This window comes from Trichosurus vulpecula, chromosome 8 (genome assembly GCF_011100635.1).
Source record: "Trichosurus vulpecula isolate mTriVul1 chromosome 8, mTriVul1.pri, whole genome shotgun sequence".
NCBI classification, from domain to species: domain Eukaryota; kingdom Metazoa; phylum Chordata; class Mammalia; order Diprotodontia; family Phalangeridae; genus Trichosurus; species Trichosurus vulpecula.
In genome coordinates this window covers 179,814,308-179,826,612 of record NC_050580.1, presented here as the reverse complement: position 1 = coordinate 179,826,612, position 12,305 = coordinate 179,814,308, and the positions used below count along the sequence as shown (strand labels likewise).

General features: G+C 38.4%; 1 pseudogene; it reads right to left on the bottom strand.

Moving 5' to 3' along the window:
- Nucleotides 1-790: 790 nt before the first annotated feature.
- On the bottom strand, nt 791-1,559 carry LOC118829982 (annotated as a pseudogene).
- Nucleotides 1,560-12,305: the final 10,746 nt, after the last annotated feature.

Here is a 12,305-nt window from a genome sequence, read left to right as displayed (position 1 = left end):
AACATAAGCAGACAAATCAACAGGGAAAACCTTAACAACAGAAGGAAATATGGTCTCCAGGTCTAACAAATGAGTTCAGGTATGTATGAATAAATATTGCAAGGCAAAAGAAAATGATCCAACACTTGATAAGACAGAGAACCCTGGGGAATGTGAGAACATGGAACCACAACGGTCTGTTCCTGAGTGGTTCAAAAGAGAAACGAGAATTACAAGAGTAGAATTTATGGCCTGTATATCTGCAATGGCAAGACTCACCAAAGAAACAAAAGAACAATAGATTGGGAATGCAAATATACAGAAGTGAAAGACAATCTAGAAGAAAAGAATCAAAAAACAAAACCATTAGAAGGAAGTAGGATATGTAGAGACAACCTAAGGATCATAAGTCTCCCAGAACAGGACAGAACAAAAAACCTTAACACCCTAATGTGAGAATAGAAATAAAAAAGAAATGCCCAGAACTTCTGAACATAGAAGATGAAATACTATTTATTATTGGTGGTGTTGGGCAAGGACTTGGAGGGTTCCAAAAACTGGTAATGATATCCATCTGGAGCCTATTGCTAAAGGTAGCATGTAGCTGTACAAAGGACAATATCCAGCACTTCTTGGGATAGAAGATAAACCTTGCTCAGGTCTCCCACAAAGGTTTGATGGTGCTGCACCAGCCAATTAACTCCCAATACTACTGGAAAAAGCGGGGAGACAATCTCATACACGCATTCATTTTTTTTCCCAAATCTCAGCCTTTATTTTGGTTACAGATTCACACATATTCAGAGGACTTTTAGATCTTGTTGAAAGCAGTGATGTCAACGCTCTACACATAATCTTTGAACTTGGTGATCTCCTCCTCCAGGATGTCTGTGCCCACCTTGTCATCCTCTACCACACACTGGATCTGCAGCTTCTGAATGCCATACCCCACAGGCACCAGCTTGGAGCCTCCCCAGATCAGTCCATTCAGCTGTATGGAGTGGACACACTCCACCAACTTTGCCATATCTGTTTCATCATCCCAAGGCTTCACTTCTAGGAGGATGGAAAACTGCACTCAGCCCTGGCTTCTTGACCTTCCTTCTTTTCTGCATACTGTCTAAGCCATTCCTCCCTAAGTTGGGATGCTTACTTGTCTTCTTCCTCATCATTGCTACCAAACAAGTCAATATCATCATCTTCCTCATCATCCTCTGCTGGGGTGGCTGTCTTCTTAGCAGGTGATGTGGTGAGTAGCTCCACCTTCTGCAGAGAGCAGTGGGAGGGGGAGTATTTCTCCAGGGTACACATTCTGATTTCGAGCTTGGAGACGGTGAGCCATAGGTCCTGAATCACACTCGGAAAGCTCTGGTTCTCTGCCTCTAGATTGGAAATTCTGGTGACCAGCTCACTATGGTTCCCACCAGGACCGCTGGAAGAGCTGGTGTTTGCATTCTGTCGGGAAGAGACAGGCACAGGACCATTCATCTGCTCATAGAACTTTTTCTCTGCATCATCATACTTGAATTTGTCAAACCACATCTTCTCATGCACCAGGAAGCTGGTTGCCATCTTCACTCCATGAGAAGGTAGGGCAGCAGTGAAAGGTTAGTCCCAAAGCCAATCTGGTGGGAAGCTGCGGGGAAAGGGCCGTTCATTTTTTAAAATTCAATTTTATTTTGTTTTCAGTTCTAAATGCTCTCTCTCCCTTTTCCTACTTCTCTACCCGCTGAGAAGGCAAGAAAAGCCAAATCCTTATAAATACGTATAGTCATACAAAACAAATTCCTACACTAGCCATGCCCAAAGAATATATGCTTCAGTCGGAATGTTTCATCATAAATCCTTTGGAATTGTATTGATCAGTTACTAAGTCTTTCAAAGTTGATTATCTTTGCAATATTCCTGTTACTGTATAAATTATCCTCCTGGGTCTGCTCACTTCATTTTCCATCTGTTCATATATACATGGTCCCAGGTTTTTCTGAACCATTCCCTTTATCTTTTCTTACAGCAAAATAGTATTCATATTCATATACTATAACTTGTTCAGCAATTCCCCAATTGATAAGAAGCTCCATATTTTCAAATTCCTTGCCACCACAAAAAGCTACTATAAATATTTTTGTACAGATGGCTCATTTTCCTCTTTCTTTGATCTCTTTGGAGCATAGACCTAGTATTTCTGGATCAACATGTTATATAGTTTAATAATGGCTTTTGGAGCACAGTTTCAAATTGGTTTCCAGAATGGTTGGACTAGTTCACACCTCCACTAAGAGTACATTAGTGTATTTATTTCCCCAGTCCCTTTAACACTTGTGATTTTCCTTTTTTGGCATCTTAGCCAACATGATAGTTGTGAGGTGGTTCCTCTGAGTTATTTTAATTTGCATTTCTCTAATCATTAGTGATTTAGAGCAATTTTTCATATGGCTTTTGGTAGCTCAGTTTTCTTTCCCTGAAAACTGCTTATTCATATCCTTTGACCATTTGCCAACTGGGGAATAGCTTTTATTCTTGTGAATATGACTCAGTTCCCTATATATCTTAGGAATTACTCTATTATCAATGTGCCGCAGAGATTTTAACCAGTTTCTTGTTTTTCTTCTAATTTTAGCCACATTCATTTTATTTGTGTAAAACTTTTTAATTTTATATAATCATCATTTTACCTCTTGCAAATCTTTCTATCTTTCATTTAGTCATGAACTGTTCCTCATCCATAGATTTCAAAGGTAATTTCTTCCATATTCCACTAATTTGCTTATGTTACCCTTTATGCCTAAATCTTATAATTATTTTGAACATATCATTATGTGAGATATTCATCTATACCTAGTTTCTGCCAGACTTCTTTCTAGTTTTCCCAATAGTTTTTGTTGAACAGTGAGTTGCTGCCACAGTAGCTGGAATCTTTGGGTTTATCAAACACTAGGTTACTTTGCTCATTTGCTTCTGTATGTTATATATCTAATCTATTCCATTGATTAGCCACTCTTTTTCTTACCCAGTACAATTTTTTTAATAATAATAACTTTGTCATTTAAAGATGTGATACTACTGATTCCCTTGATACTCTTGAACTTATGTTCCTCCAGATGACTTTTTTAAAATTGATTTTTCTAATTATATAAAGTAATTCTCAGGGAGTTTGATTAGTATGGCACTGAATATTAATTTAGGTAGTATTATCATTTTTATTATATTGACTCAGCCTATATATGAGCATTAATATTTCTCTAATTATTTAGATGTTTTGTAATTGCAGTGTTTTATAATTGTGTTCATATAGTTCCTGTGTGTCTAGATGCCAAATATTTTACACTGAAATTAGGTATTTATAAAGGAATTTCTCTTCCTATTGTTCATAATATACAGATGAATAGGAGCATTTTATGTCAAGCCCTGACAGCATATGAAAAGAAATGGAAGATTCCACCCTGCATGTCAGACAGGGCAAAGATCACATCCCAAAGAGATCAAAGAAAAAGGAAAAGAACCTCTGTGTACAAAAATATTTATAGCAGCTCTTTTTACAGTGAGAAAAAATTGGAACTTGAAATGTCCATCAGTTGGGGAATGGTTGAATAAGTTGTGGTTTATGATTGTGATGAAATACAATTGTGTTAAAAGAAATGACAAGGGAGATGGTTTCAGAAAAACCTGGAGACACATATGAATTGATGCAAAGTGAAATGAATAAAACCAAGAGAACATTGTACACGGTAAAAACAATATTGTAACAATGGTCAAGTATGAAACACTTAGCTCCTCTGACCAATACAATGATGCAAGACAATTTCAAAGGACTCATGATAAAAAAATGCTGACCTCCTCCAAAGAGAAAACTGATGAACTCTGAGTATAGATTGAAGCATCTTTTTTCACTTCCTTTTTCTTGCTTGTTTTTTGGCAACATGACTAATATAGAAATATGTTCTGCATGACTACATATGTCTAACTTCTTGCCTTCTCAATTAGTGGAGAAGGTGCTGGAGGAACAGAGAGAATTTGGAACTCAAAATTTAAAAAATGAATGTTAAAAAAGTTTCATTACAATCCTTTTCCTGTCTAAAAGAGACGAATTTGCTAATTTGCAAGATTGTATTTCAGGGAAGAGAGAGTATCAAGTCTCCTTAAGTTGCCATAGAATCCCTTTTCACAGTAATAGTTGGTTATTATCTATCAATGAGTGAATGGCTCAGTGGTCAAACCTGCTCCATGAAGCAGTCTACCACAAAGGCTGCTTTGGTCCAGTCTATAGGAAATCCCTAGAGTTAGAGATATACGAACAATTTACCCTGGACTATAAACCCAGGGACAAATATTCTACCTATTTACCAATAGTTTGGAAAATTCTAGGTGCCTCTGTTTCTAAGCATCGACTAAGGTAGGAATCTATAGTCTCCAGAGTCTCAAATGTATTATGTATCATGGCTAGTTTTTCTGACATCTGCAATAATGGTAGTCATATCTCTATGGTCTCTGGAGCCTACTACTGGGCACTAGGAATACAGCAACCAATGCTGCCATGGCAATGTCTCCATCACACAAAGGTGACATTTACATTTAGAGTCAAACAATAATGTCCTAAACAATAGTAGTTGGTGGCGGCAGGGGAGCAATAACCCTCAACTGGGCAGAAGAGGCAGGGTCTGAATTAGAAGGATAGGCATCCCAGGTCAATTGCTGGGATCTACATCCCAGAGGATATATATTCCTATATATGTATATTCCATTCCTATATACAGAATAGCGAAATCCAAGGTATAAGACAAATGGGTTAAATGATCAGACAATCCAGAGTTGAGAGAATCCATAGGAAACTAAGAAATCAAGAAGTTGACATTTTGTCAAACTAAACTCATCCTCCAATGTTTCTTTTTTTACTACAGCAATTTACATGCTTGCATCCACTTAGCTGATGATGATGTGACCAGCTGGTTACTCTCAGGGCCCACTATACCTTCACTCAACTAAGCCAGAAGTCTATACAGATATGTCCTGGAACCAATACACCTTTCCTATGCTTACTTCCCTTCTGGTAGATGTCAGTTCCACCCACATTCCTATATTGAATCGGTGCCTGAGTCATTTGCCAATTTTCCTTCACACATTTTAGAGAAGTAGTTCTCCAAAACTGTCTCTAAAATGTTTACAATATTATAACACTGCTAACATATAGCAATAATAAACATTCATCAATAATAAAGGAAGGGACATTTCATCACAATCCTTACCAAATACAATAAAATCATGAATATTGTTATAGTTCATGCCCTTAGTTTAAGCTTAGTGTGGTAAATTGTACTGGGGTAGAGTTAGAAAGAATAGTTCAACTTATATAAAGCCAAATCTTCCCATTCACATTTTCCTCACATTATTCTTACTTCTACTCTCCCTAGCCAAAAAACACCCCAAGCCTAATTCCTCTTCCATGTGAAAACCCTTTGAAATGATTAACTAATAATTAGTAACTAATAATAATTAGAAAGAACAATAGTTCAACTTATATAAAGCCAAATCTTCCCATTCACATTTTCCTCACATTATTCCTACTTCTACTCTCCCTAGGAAAAAAAAAAAAACCCAAGTCTAATTCCTCTTCCATGTGAAAACCCTTTGAAATGATTATTAGTAACTAATAATTTGGTGAGATTCAGAGTTGGCCCTTTTTCCATTTTCAAGACCTCAGTCTCAAGGTTGAGTTAAACTTCTCTATTGATCTCCACTCAACCTTACAAGGAACCTCTAGTCTAAGGTAAATTCCATTCAATCAAGCTTGTATAGAGACAGACCCTTTTGTCTAAATTGCCCAAGAATGGTGGTGGTCTGGGTATAGAGATAGTCTCTCTCCATCAAAGGGTGACATGATGTCACTCTCAGCCCCTTGTTGTAACATCCATTCTCTCATTGTTAACCAATTAGGATAGATTGCCACCCTGGGGATCACCCTACTCTTCCTCCCTTCCCCATGATTGTCTTTGGTCTAAGAGAGATGGTCAAATGACTATCCTTGGTTTGGTGGTTTTAGTGATAACTGACTCTTCATTACCCCATTTAGGTTTTCTTAGCAAAGATACTGCAGTGCCCAATCAGGATCACATAGCTAGTAAGTATCTGAGGCCAGATTTTTTAACTCAAGAAGATGAGCCTTCCAGACTCCAGGCCCAGTGGGAAAAAATAAAAAAACTGGAGTCCATTTGCTGAGAGTTTCCTCTTTTCCCCACCTCTTCATCTCAGACCACTCAGATGCTTTCCTTCAAAGGTAACTTCTCACCTTGCCAAGGTAAGCCCCTTTACATGCTTAGCATTCACACTCCCTCAAACATCTTCAACGCCTACTGGAAGCTTCTCTGCTGCCTACAAACAAGTCCATGTTTCCCCCACCCTTAAAAAAGAAATAACCTTCCCTTGAATTGTCCCTTTTAGCTATTGTCCTTTATCTTTCTTCCCTTTTATGATTAAATTGCTCAAGAAGACTGTCTATAATAAGTTCCTTCACTTCCTTTCCCCTCACTCTCTTCTTAACCCTCTCTAATTTGGCTTCTGATTTCATCATTCAACTGAAAGTGCTCTCTCCAAAGTTACCAGTGATCTAATTGCCAAATCTAATGTCCTTTTTATCAGTCCTCATCCTTCTTGACTCTGTTGATCATGCCCCTTTCTCCTTGACATTCTCTTCTCTCTAGGTTTGTCAACACTGCTCTCACCTGGTTCTCCTTCTACCTGTCTGATTGTTCCTTCTCAGTTTCCTTGGCTGAAATTTCATTCAGGTCATGACTAGTTGTAGATGTCCCCCACCAAAGGGCTCTGTCCTGTGCCCTCTTCTCCTTTTATGCTATTTCACTTAATGATCTTGTCAGCTCCCATGGATTCAATTAGCATCTCTATGCAGAAGATTCTCAGGTCTATTCATCCAGCCCTAGCCTTTCTTCTGACCTCTGGTCTCACCCTCTCCATCTGTCTATCAGATCTCTAGAACTAGATATCTTGTAGACATTAAGACTAGAGATTCAGCATGTCCAATACTGAACTCATTATCCTTTCTCCCAACCCCTCTCTATTTCCTAACTTAACAAATATTATTGGGGGCATTACCATCCTCCTGATCACCCAGACTCACAACCTAGGTATCATCCTCAACTCTCATCCCCTCTGTCTAATGTTAGATATCCTTCATCAACTCATGTCTGTACCACTTCTGATTGGTCTCCTTCCCTCAAGTCTCTCCTCAGTCCAGTCCTACCTCCACTTAACTGTCAAACTGATTTTCCTACAACTCAGGTCTTCCCTATTCAATAAAGTCCCCTATTAGCTCCAGGACTAAGTATCAAATCCTCTGTTGGGCTTTTAAATCTCTTCAGAACCTGGGTTTCTCTTTTCCTTCCTTTCCAGTCTTCCTGCAACCTGCTCCTACTCCTCCCTCACCCTACTGAGGTATGATCATGTGACACTGGCCTCCTTACTGTTACTCACACAAGACCAAAAAAATTTGTAAAGAAAAACAACTCTGAAAGACATAAGAACTCAGTCAACCCAATGACCAACCATCCTTCTAGGCAACCTGTGATGAAGCATGGTACCCAACTCCTGACAGAAAGGTGATAGACACAAGGTGCAGAGATATACATTTTTGGACGTGGAGTCAGTACAGATTCATTTTGCTTGACTATGCTTATTTGTCCTTTTCTTCTCTCAGTTTTTAATTATGGGGGATTGAATAGAGTTGGAGTTTGCAAAAAGATGCAAATAAAAAAAAGACAGGGAGGCTAGTGTAATGTTCTTTGAAATGCATGGAATAGAACAGAAGGAAGTTTTGAAGAAAGCATAGAAAAGCAAGAGTTTTGAAAGTAAAACACAGATTTTATAATATACTTTTTTTAAAAAGTGGGAACCAAACAAGATGCCAGAGTGGAAGTAGTACAACCAAGCTCACCCCCATAACTACTTCATAAAGATCTACCCCAGATCACATCCTAATCAGGAAATTGTATCGGTAATTAAGGTGGGATTTTTTTTAATGTTTTCTCTTTTATCACTTATTTAATCAAATGCCCTTGATGAGTCTGGCCTTTGTTTCTTTGATTAAATCGGGAGTCTTTGATGACCTCCTTACCTCAAGGGAAAGGCTAGTTTACATGGGTTTGAGTCACATTTGTGACACTTAGGTCACGTGGGTTTCAGTCGCATGTTGTGATGTCCTTTGACCCTGAACAGGGTATATAAACTCAGAAACTGGCATTTTGCCTTAGGAGTTCACTCATGGTAGGAGTGTTGAGACTGTGGGCAAGCCGTTGTAACTGCCCCCCTGTTTTGCTAACCCAGACCCATTGGTTCTTATCTAGTAACTACAAATTGTGATTTGGTCTGTTTATATTGTCTCTGTAATTTGTTTGTATTTGCTCTTAAGTTCAGGGTGCTGGCTTTTCCCCCTGAACTAAGAGAATGATATATGTATGTTTGATTAACGTGAGACTGTTAACCCCTTAAAGTTGCTTTCCTTAGAAAAGCAGATCAAAGAACCTGTGCTGGCAGCTCTTGTTGCTGGTCTCATTGGGTCTTACACCTCAGCAGCGGCTGATAGCCACACTGTTGTTACAGAAATCCAAGAAATAAAAAAAATCACAGTGAGTAGTTTTTTTTTTAGCTCTGGTCAGCACAGGGAAAGAGACAGAGATCTGAGGAAAGTCTAGCTAGGAACAAGCTGTGTGGAATATTCCAGCAGGGGACTGAAGAGATATGGCAAGAAGGGCCTGACCTTTTGCAAAGAAATCAGGAAGAGGTGCCAACTGACAACTCCGCTGCTCACAGCCCAGCGCTGGGTCACCAATCCAGTGCAGAATCAGGAGGGCATCTATACCTACAAGGCTATGTACTAGGGAACTAACAAGGACAGAAGCAAGCAGCAGCTTTGTGGCTCTGTCACCGGGAATACAGTAGAATCTCTCATCCAGCCCCAGTCAGAAGCCTTTTTGTTTACTATAAAAGGTCCACATGAACAAGCAATCAAAAGAGACAAAGATAAACTGTTTACATTCTAATATGTGGAGATGGTAGAGGAAATTATCTCATATAATTTGGATGCATCTAGTAGACTAAATAAATAAGGGGTGGGGTGAGCAGATCACACTTGAATCTCACTTTCATCTGAACTGGTTAAAGGAGGGAAGAAAACATGCAATTGTTAGATATAAAAATACATTTCACTCAACAGGGAAGTAGGAGGGAAAGGAAAGATTTATGATGAAACATGCTACTCTACTTCCTGACAGAGGGGTGATGGACTCAGGGCACAGATTGAGACATACATAGTTTTTGAATATAGTCAAAACAGGAATTTGTCTAGCTTAACTACGCGTATGTATTACAAGGGTTTCGCTTTTCTTTCTTTTTCTATTGGATAGGGATGGGGAGAGCTGAGAGAAGGAAAAAGTAGATTTTCATTAGTAAAAACAATAAGGTATATGAAAAAAAAAGACAGTGTAGTTGTATGCTGCTATTAACTGAGGGAAAAAAATTTTTGCAGTAAGTTTCTCTAATAAAGGTCTTATTTCAAAGATATATAAGGAAATTACTCAAATTTATGAAAAAAGACCTATTCTTCAACTGATAGGCAAAAGATAGGAACAAGTAGTTTTCTAAGAAAAAAAATTTAGTATCTCAATAGCAATATGAAAAATGTTCCAAATGACTAATGGAGAAATGAAAATTAAAACAACTCTGAGGTTCAACCTCACACCCATCAGATTGGCAAAGTTGAAAAAAAAAAGCAGATTTTTTTCTAAAGGCAAAGAACTAGAAATTAAGGAAGGTGCCTGTAATTCAGGAATGGCTGAGCAAATTATGGCACATGAATGTAACAGTTTCAGAGAATCCCAAGATTGTAAGAACTGTTGTACAATGAAGTGAGCAGGACCAGGAGAACAAATGGTACATTCTAGAGACAAAACTCTGAAAGACTTGATGGAAGCAATCCTTGGATCATACTTGAGTGTCCACTGTTTCCAAAGACTTTTCAATGCTATTTAACTGATAGCCCATATCTTTTAACATCCATACTTCTCCAGTGATGCCAGAGGACTACATGGAGGACCATAATCTCAGAAAAATCACAAACATAGATGATTGCTGGAAAAAAGGAATGAAAATTCAGACTAAACAGACTGAAACATACTAACAAGGCTAGATTGTGTGTGAGAAGTCACATATCAATGATGCATATGATATAAAATAGTGGCCTGATCGTGTAAGGTTAGGGATATTTACAGAATAATAGATTCAGAACTAGAGGAGACCTTTGAATTCATCTTGTCCAAACAAGTCAAATTTCGCAGATCAGGAAACTGAAGGATACCCATCTATATATAACTTCTCTAAAGCCACACAGATGTAGCAAAAACATGCAATGAATCCAAGCCCTTTCAAAGATTGCAAATCTGGTACTCCCAAGTGATCCACTATATTGACTACAACATAGTACCTAGATACGTTAAGCTCAGTTCCTTAGACAGCCTCTATTTTGTCAGGATCAGATTTATCTTAGCACAACCTCTGAAGACTTTTTTACCCCGGCGAAAGAATCCAGTATATTGAGTGGGAATGGACATTGCACAGGAGAGAGGGGTAGAATGATTCAAATATGTACTAGGTAAAGGACTACTTAAGCTAATTATAATTTTTAGGCCCACTGAAGTTCTGAAGTATCCAGACTTTGACAAATCTCCGGCAGGAATCAAAATGAAATTTCATAGGTTTCCCCTAACCTTGAAAGGCTCCTAATTCTTCACATAACATTTGATTTTAAATGCATTCTACAATTCTGTCAGGGGTCCGGGGCAAGCTTATTGGATCACGGGATGTAATTTGTGTGGACCTGGACACTTTATTGCCTAGATGCTTTCTGGGAATTCATCTCTATATTTATTTTGCCCAAAATTTTCTTAAAAGACAGAAGCAAAATAGTTCAGCAATTCTTTTTGTTCTCATTCAACATTTTATCATCATAATTAAGGGGTCCGTGTATTCCTATTTCTCTTCTCCGGTTAGTCATTAGTTTTCTTTAGCATTTTTGTCAAGTCATATTCTGTATCTTAGATTCAGATTCTAGAAATCTGCCTCTCTGACATTATCTTTGATATCTTTAAGATGTCAACTCATCAAAAAATTCTGTGTTCAGTCACATGTGATTTAGAAGTCTCTCCTTTTTCTTCCTTTGTTGACTTAATGGTAAGAATTCCAAATTTTCAAGCCTCCCATCATTCTTCATCCTTTGGAATTACTATCCAGGTTCTGGTCATTTGTTACATGTGTTCCTAAAATATAGAACACACATTCCTTTGCTATACTCAGATATGGTCACTTTCTCCCAATGTTTTCATCACTCCTACATCACAGATCACATCTTTGCTGGTTAGAATTAATTACAGACTACTATGAATGGAATAATATTCCAGATGTTAAGGCAGTACAAGATAGATACTCTGTGCTATGCCCGATTTGTGACTTTGATTTGGAAAATGTTAACATTGTCCATCTGGTGAGATCCATAGTATACTCTCACAACAGCTTTTGCTTTTCTTTCCTTCTATTTTCATTGGGTTAATGGAATTCCAATCAGATATGCATCAACAGCTTGCTGAAATAGAAAGTGATAGGGTTAAAGGAAACTATGTTTAAATTCCAAATCTACCACTTCCTATACAAAATGTCTTCTCCAATTACTATGTGAACTCATGACAGTCTCCTCGAGATCAGAGACTTCTCTTCCCATTCGTATCCTTTTGCTGAGTTCAAAAGCTTAAAAAATGTGTTTTCTTTCATTCAGCAGTGTGCCCAGATTCATAGCTTCCCAACCTTTGCCTGCCCTCATTCCACCCATTCCAATCACTGCTGAGTCTTGAGGCTGTTCACCACCCCCAAACCGCTGGTTGCTTTCCCCATCCTTCACTTCAGCAATAACGCTCGTACTTCAACTGCTCCTCTATCACCTTTGTTGCCTCGTCATCTTCCTGACCACGTAGTTGACATTTGTATAGCACTTTTGACGTTCAAAAAGTGGCTTTAGCTCACCATTCTGCCTGCTCACTAGGCAGCTGTTCTTCTGCTTAAGTAAGCCCAAATAATTGTAGCTCTTAGGTCCTGGATAAGTGATGTTTTGGTATGTGGCTGTATACTTCACTCATAAGAGGGAGGGAAGATATCTGGAACCCCCTCAGGAAAGTTCTCTAGAGCGAAGTGATGCTGGAGAATTACGGAAATGTGGTCTTCATGTGAAATAAAGTTGCAAAGTTTGATCTATCTGGAAGCTGGAAGGAGGCTAA